Consider the following 21,986-nt stretch of genomic DNA (forward strand, 5'->3'; position numbering starts at 1 on the left):
GAACACTGTTCTCACTAATTAAAAATAACAAATATTTTATATATTTTATTTGTTATTTATTATATTATTTTACTACATTATTTTTTAACAATCTCTCCGTATACCATAACAACGCGATTCCAACTAAGAAAACAACCCACGCGCAAACATATCGATTACATCGATGACAGGTAGATAAAAGAAATATAGGAAAATGTCCTATATTCTAACAAGTTTGTTTCATTAAGTTTTGAAAGGATTGATTATTCTTAGTACGAATGGACTAAAATATTTTCCTATGCCAAGTGTTTATCGTATGTATGATAAACTATTATATTTCATGTTAGCCTGATACCGAAACAGGCAATTGACGTCCAAATGCATTATATCTAATTATATAATTATTTTTCGAGCTTTATGGACAGATATAGATTAAGGAACATGGTTAATAGAGCCATTGAATTGTATAATTAGATGTATGATAAACTTTATATAATAAAGGATGTCAGAATTATCATTTATAAGAAATTGTAATAAATTTGATGAAACTTGGTTTTAGTTCGGTTTTTATTTACTATTCGGTTTTTATTTACTATTCACATAACAAAGCATTCGCTAAGCTTTGTTATCAGTGAATACAATTTTCTTGTTCAGTAGTAAATTCTTATACCCAGCGAAGAAAACAGTATTAGTAAAATTCCATGCCTTATGCTAATTAATGAACTATTCCTAAGTGCTTTCAGTTTAGGATTTTGTTTACTGAAATAATCTAATTTTATTATTTCACACACAAGTTTAACTTTCAAAGACACTTTTTTCTGGGTGTAGTTTTCACTTTATTACTCCCACATATCTGGTAGACATTCTCCACTTTCCACCACAAAGTCACACAGTTTTTATACCCACCACCATAAAATGGTGACGGGATATAATAAGTTTGTCATTCAGTTTGTAACACATCGAAATATCGATTTCCGACTATATAAAGTATATATATTCTTGATCAGGGAGAAATTCTGTCTGTCTGTTGTAATAACGCTACAGCCTTCAATAATGGCGCTATCGTCCTGAAATTTGGCACAGATTAGTTTTTTGCTTGCAGGCAGGTCAAGTTCGAAGATGGGCTATATCGGTCGAAGTTTTGATATAGTCCCCATATAAACCGACCTCCCGATTTGGGGTCTTGGGCCCATAAAAACCGTAGTTTTTATCAGATTTGCCTGAAATTGGAAATCTAGAGGTATTTTGGGACCATAAAGTGGTGTGTCGAAAATGGTCCGTATCGGTCCATGTTTTAGTATAGCCCCCATATAGACCGATCTCCCGATTTTGTTTCTTACGCGTCTAGAAACAGTATTTTCTATCCGATTTGTCTGAAATTCAAAATCTAGAGGTATTTTAGGACCATAAGGAGGTGTGTCGAAAATAGTTCGCATCGGTCCTTTTTTTTATATAGCCCCCACATAGACCGATCTCCCGATCATAAGTGTAGTAAGATCTCTGGGGGGAGGGCTTAGCCCCCTCCAGAAAAAAATTAGCCCTCCCTAGAATGTGAAACCCTATATATGATTTTCCATTATATATAGTTACTGTAGTATAGATTGGGGGGCTATAGCCCCCCTGGTTAAAAATGTCTAGATACGGCAATGCTCCCGATTTTGCTTCTTGGGCGTCTAGAAACTATATTAACCATCCGATTTGCCTGAAATTGGAAATCTAGAGGTATTGTAGGACTATAAAGAGGTGTGTCGAAAATGGTCCATATCGGTTCATGTTTTGGTATAGCCCCCATATAGACCGATCTCCTGATTTTGCTTCTTACGCGTCTAGAAACAGTATTTTCTATCCTATTTGTATGAAATTGAAAATCTAAAGGTATTTTGGGACCATAAAGAGGTGTGTCGAAAATTGTCTGCATCGGTCCATGTTTTGATATAGCCCCCATGTAAACCAACCTCCCGATTTGGAGTCTTGAGCTTATAAAAACCGTAGTTTTTATCCAATTTGCCTGAAATTGGAAATATAGAGGTATTTGAGGACCATAAAAAGGTGTGCCGAAAATGGTGCTCATCGGTCCATGTTTTGGTATAGCCCCCATATAGACCGATATCCCGATTTTGCTTTTAGGGCTTCTAGAAACTATATTTACCATCCGATTTGCCTGAAATTAGAAATCTAGAGGTATTTGAGGACCATAAAAAGGTGTGTCGAAGGACCATAAAAAGGTGTGTGCTCATCGATCCATCTTTTGATATAGCCCCCATAGAGACTGATTACCCGATTTTGCTTCTTGGACTTCTAGAAACTATATTTTCTATCCGATTTCCCTGAAATTGAAAATCTAGAGTTCTTTTGGGACCATAAAAAGGTGTGCCGAGAATGGTGCCCATCGGTCCATTTTTTGGTATAGCCCCCATATAGACCGATCTCCCATTTTGCTTCTTGGGCTTCTAGAAACTATATTTACCATCCGCTTTGCCTGAAATTCTTGAGCTACAATAAACTGTATTTATTACATGATTTGCCTGAAATTCGAAGTCTAGAGGTATTTTTAGACCACAAATAAGAGTGCCGAAATTGAGGTATATCGGTCCATTTTTTGGTATAACCCCCATATAGACTGATCTCTCGATTTTTACTTCTTGGGCGTCTACACCCTCACAAAAAATCGCTTCTGTAACATATACTCCCAAACATATTTTGCTTCAAGCATATACATTTTTGGGTATTGCCCAAACATTTATATGTTTGATCTCTTCCAATATATAATATGTTTGAAAGCATATTGGTCTAAACAATATATGTTTGGGTAGTCTAAGTTCCAAACATTTTGTATTTTTGCATCCAAATTCAATAATGTTGTCTTCCAAAAAACAATATGTTATTATGTGAACATATAATATGTTTGGTAGCATTTTGCACCCAAAAATATTATATGCTTAAAAAAATTTCTCCCAAACAATATTGTGCTCAAAATTTTATTTATTTATATAAATATATTTACAATCATAATGAATTATGAAAATAAACAGGTAATATAGGTGCTAACAACATAGGTTTTCGATCTGAATGCTCAAAATGTTGTTTCTGCCTAATTGTATATTCCCCCACATCTTTCTCACTTCCACGAGATTTTTTAGTTCTTAGCACCTTTTTCTGTAATACAAACATTGTAGAAGAAATTATTCAATTTTATGATTTTTTTTATTTTAATTTTACCTTTTGCCGGACGGGGATTCGAACAGCGGACCACACAGTTTGTAAGGATCAAAGAAGTAGCTGATCAATTGCCCAAGGAAAAATAAAATGTTAATTTTGTAATAACAAGCAACAACCACCAACTTAATTCAATATCGCTCCCTGTTAAATAGCGCTCCAAGCTACTAAACACATATATGTTTATAGGCTATTTCTAAATGAATATATGTTTGCATCCAAGCATATTATATTTACAAACATTTTATGTCCCAAACATAATATGTTCTAACATATTAACATATATGTCCCAAACATGTTATGCTAGTTTATGAACATTATATGCTTGCACTCAAAAATATTGTGTTTAAAAATTTGTGTTCCAAACATATAATGTTTATAGCCAAACATATGAAAAACAGTATTTTTCATCTGTGTAGAGACTATATTTTCTGGCCGATTTGTTTGAAATTTAAAATCTGGAGGAATTTTAAGATCACAAATATGTGAGTAGTAAATGGTGCCTACCGGTCCATGTTTTGGTATAGCCCCCATATACACCGATCTCCCGGCTTTATTTCTTGGGCTTCTGGAATACGTAGTTTTGCTGGAAATTAGTAATCTATAATACAATTTTAGACAAACGAAATTTCTTTTTCTTATAAAGTGTTTTCGTTTATTCAACGATTGTCTCTAAAATTTGTGTCAAAAGAAAACTTTGCTTGTCTAAAATTACGTTTCTCAAAAAAGAAAACACTTCTTTCAGGGTATAGCAGGCGCACTGATCATGAAAATTGTTTCAAACTGAAAGTAAAAGTTCCAGATTTTACTCATCGTATTTATATAAATGCGGAAAAATCTACAGATTTAAGATTTTAAATCAAGGCGTAATTTCAACATATACACGATATGTTTATATTTTCTCTAAAACTCAAACAAAATTGGTTCTCATAAATCCAGAATCTTATCTGGTCTTCATAGGTAGAATCTTTAAAGTTTGTCTTCGGGAGCTGGCTCGGTTGGGAGAAGATTTGTCATCAAACCCCCTACAATTCTATATATTATCAAGAAACCCACTACGACGAAGAGTTTTCATAGTAAACTATTATACTTGATTCATGGAGTGGGTATTTAAAATTCGGCCCGGCCGAATTTACTATTTTATTTACTTGTTTTAGGTAAAATTGATGATATTATAAAATATGTATTTCTACTGCTATGTATTTCTACTGCTTCATCGCCATATTTTTTAAATAACAAATGTTGACAATTGTATCATTAATGTAATTGTTTTATTGAAGGCACATACAATAATCGAATACAACAAGTTGGAACAAAGTGAACTATTGTTTACGAAAAATGAACTAACCCATAGTAAGAATGACCATGATTTGGCGCCAAAGATTTTTTTCATCCAGAAAGTTCATGATTTTCTTATAAATTAGTTCATGTATTACATCGTATTTTACTTCATTATTATTATGCTGTGGGAATAATGTACTCACACTCGTTCAAAATATTCCCGTTGTCCGGAAAAACAAACAATTATTTGGGAAACCTATATTAAGAAATAAACTGTTTGTCAGTATAATTTTCAAAAATACAAGCCAATACAAGTCAATTTTCTATAACCACCAGTATTATATTTTCAAAAAATTTATTATTATATTACACAAAACTATGACTTATGATACACCGAAAAAAGTGAACTGTTTTATAGGAAGAATGAATTACCTCGCACGAAAATTGAACTAAATTTTACTCCACATTTTGAGATTTCCACAAAGCGTTGTTAAATCCAGGAAATTTTAATGCCTTGTTGTACTTTTTAACTACAGTTCACGAAATTACATCATCTCATAGAAGAAAAAATTAACAAAAAATAAAGAAGAAAATCATTGGCGCCAAATCATGGCCATTTTAACCATACCGTAGTTCATTCTTACTATTTTTGGGAATCGTATGAAAATCTTCCTTTGCTTTAGTTCACATTGAATTTATGTGTACGATCATTGAACTTTATACTCACGTTTAGTTCATAAAATTTTTGAGACATACTAAACTAAGTAATTTATATTTCCATTTTTTCTATATATATGAATGATATATGTGGCATATGTTACTATTTGCCTTATAAGCATCTGAAATTGCAAAGTTATACAAAATATAAAAAAATTATCAAATTCTATATAAATTTTGATTTGATTGATTTTTAACTTATGGGTTTCAAGAGTATTTTCTTAGAGCCAATAAGGGTTTCAGCTTAGTTAGCATTAAACAGTAAGAATATTAAAAAAATACCATTAGAAGGCCTGCACGTGAAAATAATTACTTTTAATAAATTGCAATTTTGGTTTTATTAAAAACGGACGAAATACCGTTTATAGAAAAACTTACCACATTGAAAAAATCCATCTAGTAGGTACATTATTGGAATCATACACATGGACTAATGGGACACTTTTGAAATTCTTCTCAGATTACACTGCAAAAACAGTGAACCAACCAGAAAGAAATATTTTGGTTAATTTTAGAAAACTTAGATTATTTTAAGAAAATTTTAACTAAACAGATTACAAACGCTGACATTACGCCGATTTCACAAAACTAAGTAAATACTTTTCGACAAATATAAGAAAATTTATTAAACATAAATAATTTTTTTCACTTGTCAAAAATTGGAGTTCAAAATTGCAAGAATGTCTTTAGTGCCATAAGAAGTTCAACATGGGTACATTTGTAGTAAAATTTACAAATCTATAGATATAATAAACTATATTGTGAGAAGTACGAAATTAGTAAATCTTTATGCTTCATTTGCGTATAATTTTTCCCCGTTTTTAGTTCATTTAACTAACGTAAGCAAAAATTATTAGAGTAAAGGAAACTTTCTCCAAACATAATAATTCCATGAACTAAAATAAAGTTAAATTGGCTTTAGTGAAATAGAAAGTTCACTTTTTTTGAGTGTATATTTGAAATAAAAAATATTATACAATTAGACATAATTTCCATTTGCCAGTATACAATTTAGTATTTAAGGTGGGTATTAAGTTAGATTTTAGCCGCTAAAATCGATTACTTTTCTTTAATAATCAATTTTAAAGAGTATAAACTTTAGAAAAAAATGCTTTGGCCTATTTTACATCAAGTTGTATTAAATTTGCATCAAATATAATTTTATATTTTTTTGCTGATTTTAAAATTTTTTTTTTTTTTTTTTTTTGATTTTAGTGGCTAAACTCAAACTTAGTACTCACCTTTAGAAATTTCTGTAACATAAAAAATAGAGATTCAAAGAGGTGTTTTCATCTCCAACCTGTGATTCAGATGTAGAGTAAATATAGATCATCTTATTACCACTCATGATGTATGTTTTTCATGTAAATCAATTTAAACCCCGTAATAATTTTAAAAGACTAACGAAAATTTACTGTTCCTTAATCGGTGATTTCCTTTTTTGTTATTTTTTTGACAACATAACATCACACCATTCACTTCTCAGTTTCTAAAACATTTCGAAATAAATGTATGTTCATTAATAAACAGCAATTCCGGATGCAATTTTTTGTTTTCAATTAAAACCACACTGAAAAAATATTGTCGTGAGGTTAAAGATTTTATGTCATTAAAATACGAATGCAAATTTTGCTTAGCATAGAAGACGCATTTTTCTAATATAAAGTTTTTTCCTTGTCCAAAAGTCAATAAACTTTTCAATGAAGCCGTATTGTCCTTATAAATAAGTGATTTGACTTAGAAATAACATGAAAGAAAAATTTTTTGGGCTAAGGTCAACTTGACTTTAATAATTCATAAAAATTCTTTAAAATTATTGAAATTGTCTTTAAATTTGTTGTCTTTTTGCATCTTGACTATAAAGCAAAAAATCGTTCAAAAATAGGACATTTTTTTCAACACTTTATTTTAAGACGTTTTTTCTTGAAACATAGCATAATTTCTACTGGAAATCGAGTCTGAATTTGGAAAAAAAAGTTGTCGTTAACTCGTTTTTAAAGAACATTGATAGCATATGAAGAAAAAAAGCTGAAAACATGAAAAATTAAAATTTGCTTCATAGAAGCAAGTACACAAAACCCAAATTTAAAAGAGAATTGTGTCTTAAAAGTATCCTTACTTGTATTCTCCCCTTCTTTGGCTCGAAATACCAAAATTGTTAAAGTAAAGACAAAATCTTTGGAACCGGACATGCTTTTTTTCAGTGCACGTTCTCACTTCATAAATGCATTAACAGAACTGAATGCAGAAATAAAACTCGAAGACACAACTACACCCAAAGAAAAGGAGACTTCTAAAATCAAGTTTCATATTCTAATTTCTAGCCTTAGTATTTGCATACTTAAAATTAAAATTTTAAGTAAGCAAATACTAAGTTTTTTTTTTTATTAAGTCTATAGATACAAAATCCTTACAGACTAATATGTACAAACAAAGATAAAGATAACTACTGGTTTAAGTGTAAAATAATATTTCTCTCCAGAACAACTCGTTGCTCAGACAGATTTATAATGGCATAATATTTATTGAACTGAAGGCATAACCTTCGTAACGGATCGTTGTTTGCGTAATCTGATCTATAATACGGATTTTTTAGCGGTTCAAAATTTCTGCTACATCTAACAGGTATGTTAAATGACAGTTTGTTGAGAAGAAACTCAGAATCAATTTCACCTTGAATTATATTCATTATGAAAGAAATATTTAACATAGTTCTACGACTATGCAGTGAGGGTAATTTTATAAGATTTAGGCGAAATTGATACGATGGTAAAGACTGGCGATCCCAACCTCTGTGTCGAAGGCAGAATAGAAGAAATTGCTTCTGGACGGATTCAATCTTATTTGAGTGGATTGTATAATATGGATCCCAAATTATAGGACCGTACTCAAGGTTGCTTCGTACTAATGAAGTGTAAAATATCTTGGTCATTGAGTAATCTCTAAATTCTTTACTCCAACGTTTCATGAATCCGAGAGTAACAAATGCCTTACTGATGGCCATAGACATATGTTGGCGAAAGTTCAGTCGCTGGTCCATTAGCAATCCAAGATCCTTGAAAGAATCTACTGCTTCCAGCTCGTTAGTCCCAATAGAATAACTCGACTCGAATACAGTTCTTCTCGAAAAGCGCATCAATTTACATTTCGAGATATTTAATGCCATTAAATTTATTCACACCAATCGTAAAAGTTATCAAGGTCGAACTGAAGATACTTTCGTTCATCGGGATTATTATAGGAACGAAATATCTTTACATCATCCGCGAACATAAGAATATTAGAAAATTTTACAACTGATGGGAGGTCATTGATGAATAGACAAAATAAAACAGGTCCAAGGTGGCTACCCTGAGGAACACCCGAGGTAACAGTGATAGGTCTAGATGTTGCACTACCGAACTTAACACATTGTGTCCGACCAATTAAATACGAATGAAACCATTTCAATAAAGGTTCGCTGAAGCCAATCATATCCAACTTATGTAAAAGGAGAGCATGATTGACTTTGTCGAAAGCTTTACTGAAATCAGTGTATATTGTATCTGTCTGAAAGCGATCCCTAAAAGCATCATTAACCAAACAAGTAAATTCCAAAAGGTTGGTTATGGTCGATCGTTTTTTCCTAAAACCATGTTGATTCGCAGATAATAATGAAGAAATCTGATGGGAAATAGAACTTGTTAAGATCTTTTCCATCAACTTCGGAATGGCACAAAGATTCGAAATACCTCGATAGTTGCATGCGTCGTTTCGATTACCCGATTTGAATAAAGACATTACATATGATTGTTTCCATATATTAGGAATATTTCCTGACTTTAGTGACTTATTAAACAGTAAAGATAGAGGATATGAAAGTATATCGGCACATTGTTTCAGAATACAGGACGGAATACCATCAGGGCCAGCATTAAATGTAGATTTCAGAGTTCTAAGATTACTTAAAATGGTGCTCTCATCTATGTAAGAGATATCAATTCTGTTACAGTTCCTAGTCATGTATGGATAGAAGTTGTTACCATCATAACACTTATCCGAATATGTCGTATCAAAAAAATCCTCAAATGTATTAGAAATGTCTACATCATTGTCGGCAGTTGAGGACTTATATTTAAGATATGTTGGTAGGCCACTAGATTGGCGTTTTGAATTCACAAATTTGTAGAAAGACTTAGGATCAACTCTTAGTTGATCTTTCATTCTATTTAAATAGTCTTGATGAGCCAATTTATTCGCAATGTTGTTTTCGATCGGGCTATCGAATAGGTCGAAAAATCAAGAGCTGAACCTGATTTTTTGAATCTTTTGTACATATTGTTCTTTTGATTCTTCAGCTTCGATAGAACTCTGGTATTCCATGGCGGTCCAGAATTGTCGTTTATAATAATTCGCGGCACTGATTTGGATATGCAATCCTGTAGGATTGAGTAAAAACGGGATGCTAGTTCGATAATATCATTAGAATCAAGAATATCGTCCCAATTTACGGCGGAAAGCAATGAATTTAGTATAGTATAATTCGTCTTAGCAAAGCAATACCCTCGGTTCGAATTGGTGTTCCTAGATCGTGGAAGATTTGGGGCTGCCAGATGCAATATTATAGTAGGGTGATAACGATCTTCAGGTTGCGTTAAAGCATGACAGGATTCCAAACTTATATTAAATGTTCTATTAACAAACACCAGATCAAGTAATCTGCCGTGTGAATTGAAAATATCATTTATTTGAAAAAGTCCAAGATTAAGTAATGAATGAAGAAAATTATTAGAAATACTATTTGAGATTACAGGAATTAAACTCTCAGATTCAGAAGAGTGTAGCCAGGAGACAGAAGGGAGATTGAAATCGCCTAAAACTATTAATGTGTCAGATGACGATAATAAAGATTGAGATGCTGATGAAATAGCCGAAACGTGTTGAGAATAAATTTCGTCGTTCGATGAAGGTGGAATATAAGAACAAGAAATCAGTAATGACATATTTTTCAAGAGAACTTTGACAATAACTATCTCAATACCAGTTATATCTTGAATTTGAATCTGTTCAGAAGGAATTTCAGCGGACACTGCTACCAGTACTCCCCTACCTGATTTCTTCTCATTAATTTCGCGATCGCGTCTATATATTCTGTATTTCGAACATAAAATTTCCATATCATAAACATTTTGTTGAAGCCATGTTTCAGTAAATGCAATTATATGAAAATCGAAACCAAAACTGTCTGAATAAAGAGTTGACATTTTAGTGTTTAAACCTCTAACATTTTGATATACTAAAGAAATCTTGTTATCGAAAGCAGCAATTAGTTTTTTGGAACATTGTTTGAATTTTTTGGTAAATAGACAATATCAGTTTGTGCTGGTTCTTTATATATGTATTCCTTAATTATAGCATTGGGTGGCCAAAATTCTGGATTGACCACTCTATGTCCTCGGGAACAATGATCTTAAACGATGCCTTGTTTCTTCTTTCACGATATTTGAATTTAAAAATGCTTAGTTCGATTTCAGTTTGTAACTTCGATTTAATATAATAGGCAATATCCTCGATAGTTGTTTCCGCAGCAAATTTAGCTGCAAACACAGTTTTCTTGGAAGACACCACTTGTAATGGTTTTGGTGGTATATTTGACAAAGGAGAAGTTAAAGGGGTGTAAAACGTATTGGATATAGATGGTGTCATAGTAATTAAAGACGACCCAATAAACACAGGATGAGCGTTTTTCAAATGCAACAACTTTTCAGTTTGAGGGTAAATATAATTTTCAACATAAATTCAACTTGACTTGATATAGCTCATATTCAATACATCTTCAAATTGTTTGCGAATTACTTCCAATTTGCCAATATGTTGACGAAATCTTTGAAAAGGTGTTGAAGATAATATGAGAAAACTTTGACAAAACACTACCCTAAAATGCAACGAAAAAACCATGTGGTTTTCAATACTTATTTGTGCAACGAAGTTCGTGGTTAATTGCAAGAAATAAAAAAATGGAAAATTTTAGACAAATAACCAAATAGTTTATAAAAATAGGTAAGTGAAAATAAAAAAAGAAATAAAACTTTAAGGAAGTCACTAAATGTATATTTATTTGCAGAAAACTAAAATTATGGATTCTACGTTCTTGAAAACATTAAAAAGCTGACCAATGAAAAAATGGTGGACAATTAACTGGAACTGCTTAAATAGTTTATAATAATTGGTACGTCAATATGAAAAATTAAATCAACACTTTAAAGAAGTCACTAAATTTAAATCTCTTTGCAGAAAACTAAAATCTTTGGATGCCACATTCTTGCAAACAATAAGAAGCTGACGAGAGTGAAAAACGAGTGGCTTATCGACAAGAAAAAGTTTCCAGAGACATTACAAGTGCAACCAATTAAAATTGTTAAAAACAACAAATTGTTGAAATCAACAACTTCTGGATGAAAATGTGCATCACATCGTCAGTTTAATTCATATGCTATTATCAGTTTAAAATGGATATATTGTGACTTCCTTCTGCTGGAAATCAATTCTAACACGCGGTCCAGTACGTTCCTAATTTCAAATTGCCCGCATGTTAATAAATTTTAATGCTGTTTTATGACACCAAAAGGAAGGAAATCGAATTATCAATGCAAAAGTGTTTACTAATGATGTTTAAGATATTTAAAGTTTTGTTGTTTGTTTCTTTTTTGTTCTTATTTGTTGATATGTTTAATAAGATTATTATTTATCAATTGGTATTGTAGTGTATTATTTAGAGTAGTGTATTATTATATATTTTATTTTGATGAAAATGAATTATACAAAATTCATAGAATTTTGGCTTTGACTTTCAATTTGAAGTGGGGATATCATTCATACAAATTTAGGTTGAAAAGTATTTGCAACGATGTTAATTTTGAATTTGACTCGCATCGAAAATTGTTTGACAAATTATTGAGTAGCGATGCATTTCAATTTGAGGATAACATTTGAGATATTATTGCTAATGTGTTAAATTTTACTGTTGAGGGTAATGTCTGTTTTTTGTTGAGAACGCGATTTTCTCAACAATTTCTCATCTTGAATATTACCCTAATCCTTTGAAAAAATGTTTGAAAAATTGTTGAAATTTAGCATTTTTCAAATGTTTGTGTTTATTGGGGAATTAGGAACAGTTAAGTTTGAACTTTGGGAATTTGCTGGATTACTCGTTGATGGATTTGATGTTTGAGGTGGTGGAATTGGCATAGCTAAATTTGTGGCCAATTCTGTATTGAATTGCTGGATTGGTGTTATGTTAATGTTTGAATTGGTATTAAGATTAGATGTAATTTCCGTATCTGTAGGATTTGATCGTTTTTTACGCTTTCGTAATGAATCTATGGGAGACTGCAGAAATTTTTCTAAACATGATGCATTCTCAAAAACTGTTTTATATTTTGCAAATTTCTCAGTTAATGCATTGAGATCTTTATTAATTAGGTCGAATTCTGCACGGGTATTTTTAAAGAAGGCATAAAATTCCACGTCGTATCTTTTGCAATTTTTACAGCACCATCGTAAGCCTTTATCTTCACGCAGATTGTCGGCAGTACGAGCCGCCAACTCAGCACATTTTGCGTGATATGATGAATGTCACAACCAACAGGTAACAAATGGTTCTTCAATTTTCTTTACTGTACAATTCGCTTTTTCACAACTCATATTGGGATGTTATTATATTTAATAAGTGTATAGGTAAACGGTGTACGGTATCAGTATTCTGAATATGAAAGGATAGACGATGATTGATAATTATGTTAAATGTTGTTACAGTTATTTAAAGTATAACTTTAGGCTGATTATTAAATTGTGAATGTGGTGACTTTGCGTGGTGAGTATTTAAACTCAACATATATTTATATGTCAAACGTATCAGCTGTTGTTTGTTATTACCATTAATAAACATAAATCGGTTAACATCCAAATATTAATATTCCAGGAAATTTTCCAACGATGCAAAGTTGCAAAGATATAATAATAATTATTTTAAATGAGAAAACTTGCCACTATTTCAACGATGGCCTGCACACGATGAATATCACGGCTTCCTCTTCGGAAATCTGTAGCCAGGAAAACACAGCAGACTGTATAGAATGGTCCAAGTAAGTCTTTTGTAGTTTTTGTTTGGAGCGAATAGAAACGCGTGTGATCAGCTTAACAGTATCAGTTCTCGTTATACTCATATTAAGTACAAAGTGCGCTTATTTGTGCAATTCAAGTACTTAAAATTTGATTTAAGCTTTTTTGAGTTAAAATAAGAACATTTTTACTTAATTCGTCTGTGAGAGTTAACTAACGAGAGCGCAAAATAAGGATTGCTCTCCTCGATACTCTCATAGATTTTCAACCCCCGAAAACTGTTTTTTTTTCTTACATACAGAGAATTTTCAATTTAATGTTTGGCTTTTAGTGTTAGTGTTGTTGTTTGGCTTGCATTTCGACTGCTATCTTAAGCCGACTACGGCTTAAAATAAGAAAACTTTAACTTTATATTCCTTTATGAATCATATCAAATCAGAATACAGAATATGTAAAGGTTTTTGGTTTATTGTTTGCATGTATGTATGAAGCATTGTGAGTGTGTATGTGAGTTTGATTTTGAGCTTGTGTTTTTTGGCTTCGCTTGCATTTTTCTATTATTGTTCTTTTAGTATTATTGTGTGCTTTGACAATAATTGACAGCAAACTAGTTATTGTTTCCTCACAAGAAAGTGAGAAGGAAGATAAATTAATAAATATTTAAAAGGTAAGTAATATTAAAGTTTATTATTTTGAAATATATATTTCGATATATATTCCATGCTTTTTACATTTTTCAGTTTTAGAGGGCGTCAATGGATTGGGCCGACGTATGTGTAAGTAGAGGCAAACTTACTATTTAAGGCAACAAGACCTCGAAAAGTTGAATTCCGCTGAGTTGCTTGCTTCATGGTCCAAGTTGGTAAATAAAAATACATATATGTCTTTATATTTTGTATTTTATTATTTATTTTTATATTTCTATTATTTGTTATATATTTTGTTATATAGTTTACAGATATTATAAATATAAATATATGTATTTCCTTTTTCACCTAGGTGTATTATATGTATTATGTATTATCCTATTTGACGTCATTTTCTTTTCATTACAAAGTACACAGAAAAAACTGAAGCAAAATAAAAATCAATTATTGGCATAATTGAATGAAAAATTATATCAAATATGATTTTTATTAAGTCAAACATGAAAATAATTGGTTGAATGAAAAACTGGCAAAAATATCAAAATTCACTGGTAATTGAATTCACAACACATCAATTACTATGTTCAATTGGACCAAGTATAAAAGTTATTGATTTAAGTATAATGCGTAATTGCCTGATAAAACTGTTTATGACATTGCTACGTAACGAAAAATAAATTAATACAAACAATAAAATGTCATTTATTGTTATTATTAAGAATCTTCTTAAGAAAATGGTCGAATTTACCCGCAAATAAACCGTGGTATCGGTACCGCGATTCGAATGGTTAACATTTACAACATTTTTGGCGAACCATATTGTATTTTTATCCCAGGTAAGTACCTTTATCTAAATACCAGTTTTTTTGGTCAAGCGCGTTTTTTGGAAACTACACTGAAAGAATTCTCTTCGTAAAAATGAACATTTTCATTGTGAGTCTAACCGGTGACGTGTTGGTAGAATTCTTTCTCTCTCAAGCACATTCAAGAAATACTCATGTACGTTCACGCAAACACAACTTTTAAAGACGATTAACGGTTCACAACAATTTTTAGACTCACGAGAATTCTCGTGACTTCGCCTATTAGTCGGGATCACGACGAAAGTATCACAGCACAAACTTTTTACTATGGAAAGTTAATTTAATATATTTAGTACATATTTCTACGTTCGTAAAATTTTTAAAATTCGCTGAAAACTTTAATAAAATATGTAAATGATTTCTTTCGTTGTATAAACTTACACACATCCTAAATTGGGTCATTTAAAAACTTGCGAATAAGCTTTGGAATATATATACAATTACATTCTTTCTATTTTGTTTTTGCAATTAGTTCGTGTACACGTCAAATTGCCCTATTAATGGATATAAGCCGACTGTCAAAAATATGTGGCCTAGAGGAAAATGTGTTTACTTCGAAAACGGGGATTTCGAGGATTTCTTCCCAGCAACAGAAGGTAAAATCATGTAAAACTTTGAAATATTTTCGAAACTTTGAAATGAATAGATGTTTGTATTACAGAAGAGCAGGATGCATAAACAAATCGCATATAAATGAGGAAGATTTGGGAAATTCCAGCAGGTGGTACAGATAATTCAAAAACTTTGTGAGTTAGCCTGTTAAATACGTCGTTTATAATGAATATTCTGTATTTTTCTACCAAACATGTACTTCGCTGTATTTTCAATTATACATATTTTCAGAATTTCTTTTTTATAATAAAATGCATACAATTTTTTTCAGAGTGTATTTGTATAATTTTCTTAAATTAATATAGATTATATAGTACAAAGATTGTATTGATTAACATCGTAATAAACACAATTACGATAGTAATTGTATAGGTTACAAAATTCTATAAACATTGTACTCAGTTCAATTACGACTGTAATTGAAAACACTATATACTTCAAATACTAATGTATTTGGATTGAGTACTATGTCATTTGAATATTTTGACAAATTCCAATTACATTTATACTCAACGCAAATATTACTTCATTTGAAAATAGTTTTATGACAACCTTACAATTTGGGTAATTGGATTTACAATTTTCGTCATAAGCTGAAAATCAAATACAAAAATAATTGAATTCACAATTTTTGTATTTGATTCAATTATTCACTTTTTTCTGTGTATGTATTGATATAAACAAATAATAATAAATATTTTAAAAATATATGACCTAATGTTTATTTTATGGGTACATGGTTAGTAAAAATCACACTAAAATTAAGCGCATATAAAATAACATCGAATACGGTTCGGGATTAAATCAAGCATACACTGAAAAAAAGCATACTCGGTTCCAAAGATTTTGAAAAATTTGGTTTTGATTCCGAGCCAAAGAACCGGAGAATACAAGTAAGGATACTTTTAAGACCCAATTCTCTTTTAAATTTAGGTTTTGTGTACTTCCTTCTAGCTTTTTTTCTTCATATGCTATCAAAGTCCTTTAAAAACGAGTTAACGGCAACTTTATTTTCCAAATTAAGACTCGACTTCCAGTAGAAATTATGCTATGTTTGAAGTAAAAAACTTCTTTAAAATAAAGTTTTGAAAAACATGTCCTATATTTGAACGATTTTTTGCTTTGTAGTCAAGATGCAAAAAGACAACAAATTTAAAGACAATTTCATTAAATTTAAAGAATTTTTCTGAATTATTAAAGTCAAGTTGACCTTAGCCTATAATTTTTTCTTTCATGTTAAGATACCCATTTTTAAGTCAAATCACTTAATTATGAGGAACATACGACTTCATTGAAATGTTTATCGAATTTTGGACAAGGAAAATAACTTTATTTTAGAGAAATGCGTCTTCTATGCTAAGCTAAATTTGTATTCGTATTTTAAAGACATGAAATCTTTGACCTCACGACAATATTTTTTTCAGTGTAGTGGGATTATATTCAAGAATAAAAACGATCGATCTAAGCCGTGATTCCGCTTAAAACAAGTTCGTTTTGGCTCAAGTTAAGCGCTAATTGGGTTTAATATACGCTGAAAAAACAGTGAACCCTTTACCATTGCAAAATGAACTAAACTGTAGTAATATTGACCATGATTTAGCCCATAAGATTTTTTTCAACTTGTCTAGTTTATAATTCTCTTAAATTTTAGTTCATCTATAACGTTGTAGTTTAGTTCATTTTTACAACACCATAAGATTTATATACCCCTACCAAGTTAAAACGTCAGTATTATTTTGGTTTACTTGTTAATTTTTTGGGAAACCCGATAATAAAAATTGGTTAACAGTCTCTTTAAAATGTCGACGACTAAACTATTTTTAAATCAATCATTCCACAGTACAGAGAAATTAAATAATTAAAGGAACAACAAACCGTTTTACTATTATGAACATTTTCATACATTAAAATTAAACTTTCTTTAAGCAAAAGCACTTTATTGTAAAAACTTATGATGAATATTCTTAATACAATGCTTTTTGGTAATAAAAATTATGACCACGTGGAACAGAGAGTAGTTCATTTGAACCCGCTGTCTGGACATTTTGACTTATCCTTCTTTTTATTCATCGTAGGTAATTTTTTCACATATCTTGCTGGAAAAAATGGAGACAATAATGAAAATTGTTAAAAATTAACACCATGTAATGAAATGGTGTAAGGAATTCAACTTTTCTTTGGAAAACATATCTCATAAAATTTGTACCTAAACCAATAAGAGAAATAATGAAGTATTCTAAATAAACTCATAAAGCTGTGTTGTTATCGATATGAATGATATAATAAAATAAATATTCTCTTTGAAAGAAAGCGAAATTTTTAATATAAAACTTACCAATTCTCTATTAAATTGTACGCTGATGGGATATATAAAAAGTTGTCCAAATTTATTTGGGTTACTCTGAAATTAAATATTTATTTTTTACATTAAATAAAATTATTAAATAGGTTTTCAAAAAATCTAATTAAAACCATAATAATTAAAACCAAATTGAATAAGAAAATAAATTCAAGTTTGGTTCATTTTTTCGCTCACGATGAAAATTATAGCGTCTTAAAATCAGCCGTCGTCAAAATGACGAAGGATGACGTTAATGTAGAAAAAAATAAGGATGACTGTCCAGGGTTAAAAGAAAGTTAAAGAATCCTTACCAATTCACTATTAAATTACAGGCAAAGGAGTACTAAAAATTTGTCCAAATGTTTAAGGGGTTATTCTGAAATTAAATATTTGTTTTTACATTAAAAATATTACATTGGTTTCCAAAAAATTTGATTAAAGAAATACTAAAATAAGGCATTAAAAACCTGTAATTTTGATGATAAAAAAGTCACAAAAACGTAAATATTCTATTTAAAATAAAGCCAATTTTTAAAAGAATTACCAATTCTCTATTTTTTATTTGCTCGAATCCATCTGGAGTTGCTCTGAAATTAAATATTGTTTTTACAACAAAGAAAAACATTAAACTGGTTTCCAAAAAAATTAATTAACAAATAATAATATACATAAAAAATATTCTTTTTAAAAGAAAGTCATATTAAAAAAAATACTTACCAATTTATGAATAAACTATACGCTGAGATATAACAAAAATTTTCCAAATTCATCTGGAATTGAATATTAATTTTTTACATAGAATAATACAAATTTCAATATTTTCCGAAATATTCGTAATAACTTTTTTCTAAACTACCGATAAAATATTAATAACTTTCATTTAAAAGGTTTAATAAACAAACACCAATATATGTCTCAAAAATCCAAAATATTCCACGCCTTTATATTCCCTTGTTGCATACCTATTTAAAAGATGCAACAGCCCACGCCAACGTCAACTATACAACTGAAGCATGCCAAACAAAACCAAGCAAAGCCAAAACATTCCTTCAACAACAAAAACACATGTGCCTTATTGAAAACAACACCTCATCCAGCCAAATAAACAATACGCGAATAACAAACACACACACACAAACCACTAAATGAACAAAAATAAAAACAACCCCACGCTCATGTATACACAACAAAACTCAAGTAACATCATCTTTACATTAATCACATTCCACTATTCCGATAAAAATCTCTGTACTATGCATTAGTTCATCACATCTGCTGACAATTTACTCTAAGAATAATATTCGTAAAGGCACACCAGTTTATGAACGATGAAACGTTAACTTAAAATTTGCAAAATTTTCATGAAATGTTATCTACCATTTTTGACGAAAATGTCTATAAATTTAATTACATGTGAACTAAAAATATTTCATTGGGTAATTTTTTACCAACAACTATTAACTATAGGAATTGTCAGTAAGAAATTGCTATCCACTTTCAAGTTCATTTTTCGTAAAAAAATATTTTCTCATACAAAACAATCTTATAGTAAATTGCACTTATTATTTAGAAAATACTTTACATTTCACAAGTATAAAACTAGCATGACAAACGAATTTTTAACTACCAGTTAAGAAATTTTTTAAGGAAATTTCCATCGTATTTTGTAGGCCATGAACTAAACGATTGCTACTTAGAATTTGTAAAATTTCCTTTCGAGTAGTTAATTTTCGTTGAAGATACGAAAAATGAACTAAAATTCTGGAAAATTCTTGTAATAAATTATTGTAAAAATCTTCTTAAATTTACGAGACACTTTGTTTTTCTGTGTAAGCTTAAATGCGGATTGAATCAAGTACAGATTAGGATTAAATAGAGCTCCATTAGGATTGAATCAAGCACTTTCCGTAATTAAAGGAAGCACAAACGCGATTGAAAATTTCTAAAATGAAGAAATCCGTACTTAATATTTTCGGGATTGAATTAAGAATTTCGCACATGGATTTAGAAAAACCGTACTTACCGTACTTTTGACACCGCTACGGCTTGAATCAAGTAAACTTTTCTCTATTAATTTTTTGGATTTATGACTATAGTCATAAAAGGACACATACCTGCCGTAAAAAAAAACAAAAACAGCAAGAAAAATAACAACACACACACGATCTCGCACAACTGTCAAAATGCCAGAACACTTTTGTTAAAAAATGGTTTCTCCAAAGGCCTCGGCTATTTGATAACATTAAAAAAAAAACAAATTGCAGCACAAACCTAGCACAATTCAGCACAACTTTCAAATTTTCGAAATTCGAAAATAGCAATTCTACTTTCTTGGACATTATATAAGGCTGGTAACAGTATTGATTCCGAGCCAAAGATGCGGGTTCTTTAAAGCAAGGAAATTTTTTTGCGACCTATCTGGCTTTAAATCTAGGATCTATAAAATTAAAATTATTGAACATTTATTGAATTTTCATTCTATTATTTTCAAATTAAGACGGATACTTTTAACAAAAAATATTTTCTTAATTCCAAAACAAAGTTTAAACCAAAGATGCTAAATCCTCAAATAAGTCTTAGCCTATATTTGAAGCGTTTTTATCTTAAATCTAAAGATTCAATATTTCGGTTAATTTAAGGACGATTTCTTTAAATCAACAATGTGTTTCATCAATTTAAGGAAAATTTGCCTTAGTTTAAAGACATGCAACTTTAACGAAGGAACGCAAATTTTCAAAATGTGTGTTTAAAAGAAACTAAATTGCGCATCCTAAAATTGAGGTTGCGTAATCTTTAATATCACGTAAATATTTTTTTCAGTGAATGCGGTAGCTGATAACGCACAAATGTGCTGCACATGCGTGGCATTAAACTCTTATTTAAGATAGGGTTGTATAGATATTTGCTTATCTTTACTTTTTAAGAATATTTAGATTGTAGCTAGTTTAAAATTTAGTATATAAGGTTGTCCTCGGGAAAGCCTGTAACCTCTAGAGGACGTGTCCGCAGGTGGCGGATAGGGGAATGCTTCCCAGATATGGGTGGTAAGAGGGAAATCAAATACCTCTCGCGGACCAACAGGTAGCAGCGTCTGTTTCCACAGTGGGCGGCTGCAAACAGCGTCTGTACTTTAAGAAGAGCGGCTGAAACGAAGACGGAAAACTTAAAACCTCTGATGTAATTATCCCTTGTATCCCATATAACAATGAATGTAGAACAAAACACACGGCCCTCAATCTCCGGTAACACGAGGGTGCTAAGAATCCCCGGAGGTAAACCCAAAAAAAAAAAACACTGAATATAGGCACATGGAATATCCGAAGTTTATATGAAGCAAGCAAGCTGAGTAATACCATAGCGGAAAACGTTAACTTAAGCAGTCTGCTAATATTTTTGGAACAATCTGGTTGGTTCAACAAAGAAAAATAATCAAGAAGGTTCAGCGGTTAAAACTAGAAGTGTCCATATGTAATAGGTACTTTTAGTTAATGTGGTATCACAATGGACTGAATAGTCAAAGTGAGCCTGAATCTTAAACGGGCTGCCACTTTAACCTAACCTAACCTAATACCATAGCGGAAATGGGCAGATTCAATGTGGACATTCTGGGAGTGTGCGAAACCTGGTGGCCAAATACAGGAGATTTTGTATCACAAAATGCTAAAATATACTTTTCAGGGAAATCGAACAGGAATCATCGGAACGGTGTTGGTGTTATAGTGAAAGTTCACATAGCCAAAAGTGAAGTCGAGGAACTTATTAACTTAATAAAATAACAAAACCACATGAAATGACCATAATCCAAGTTGATTTGAATGCAAAAATAGGAAGGGACATAGTGGCAGGAGTAAAAGTAAGATATGGTCTAGGAGATAGAAATGAAAGAGGCGACAGGCTCATCGAATTTTGTCAAGAATTTAAACTGAAAATTACCATTACTCTGTTCAGCCTACCACCAAGAAGGCTATATACTTGGAAATCTCCCCAAGATAGAGTAGACAATTTGGTAAGGAACCAAATAGATTTCATACTCATAAACAGACGTCATTGCTCGTCTGTAAGAAACGTCAAAACATATCCTAGCGCAGATGTACCATCTGATCACAACCTTCTGATGGCAAAATACGTCTAAAACTAACACACCAATCAAATAAAACAAGACAGCGAAAAATTGACATTGGCAAACTCGAAAATCCTATAATTAAATCAGACGTTTCATCTCAAATCAAC

The 21,986-nt window shown here is 30.9% G+C and overlaps 1 protein-coding gene across 2 annotated transcripts in view; it reads left to right on the forward strand.

The window, feature by feature from the left end:
- The window catches only part of bs (serum response factor blistered), a 207,448-nt gene that overhangs the window by 172,613 nt on the left and 12,849 nt on the right, over positions 1–21,986 (forward strand). Inside the window, exons 4-5 of one of the 2 annotated variants that reach the window (XR_012722665.1) lie at positions 15,276–15,399; positions 15,465–15,692. The exons of the other annotated variant lie outside the window; for it this stretch is intronic. The gene's annotated coding sequence lies outside the window, so the exon portion shown is untranslated. Of the gene's footprint in view, positions 1–15,275; positions 15,400–15,464; positions 15,693–21,986 lie in introns of those variants that run through there. 2 annotated transcript variants of the gene reach the window in all.

This window comes from Haematobia irritans, chromosome 5, assembly GCF_050003625.1.
Source record: "Haematobia irritans isolate KBUSLIRL chromosome 5, ASM5000362v1, whole genome shotgun sequence".
In the NCBI taxonomy this organism is placed as follows: Eukaryota; Metazoa; Arthropoda; class Insecta; order Diptera; family Muscidae; genus Haematobia; species Haematobia irritans.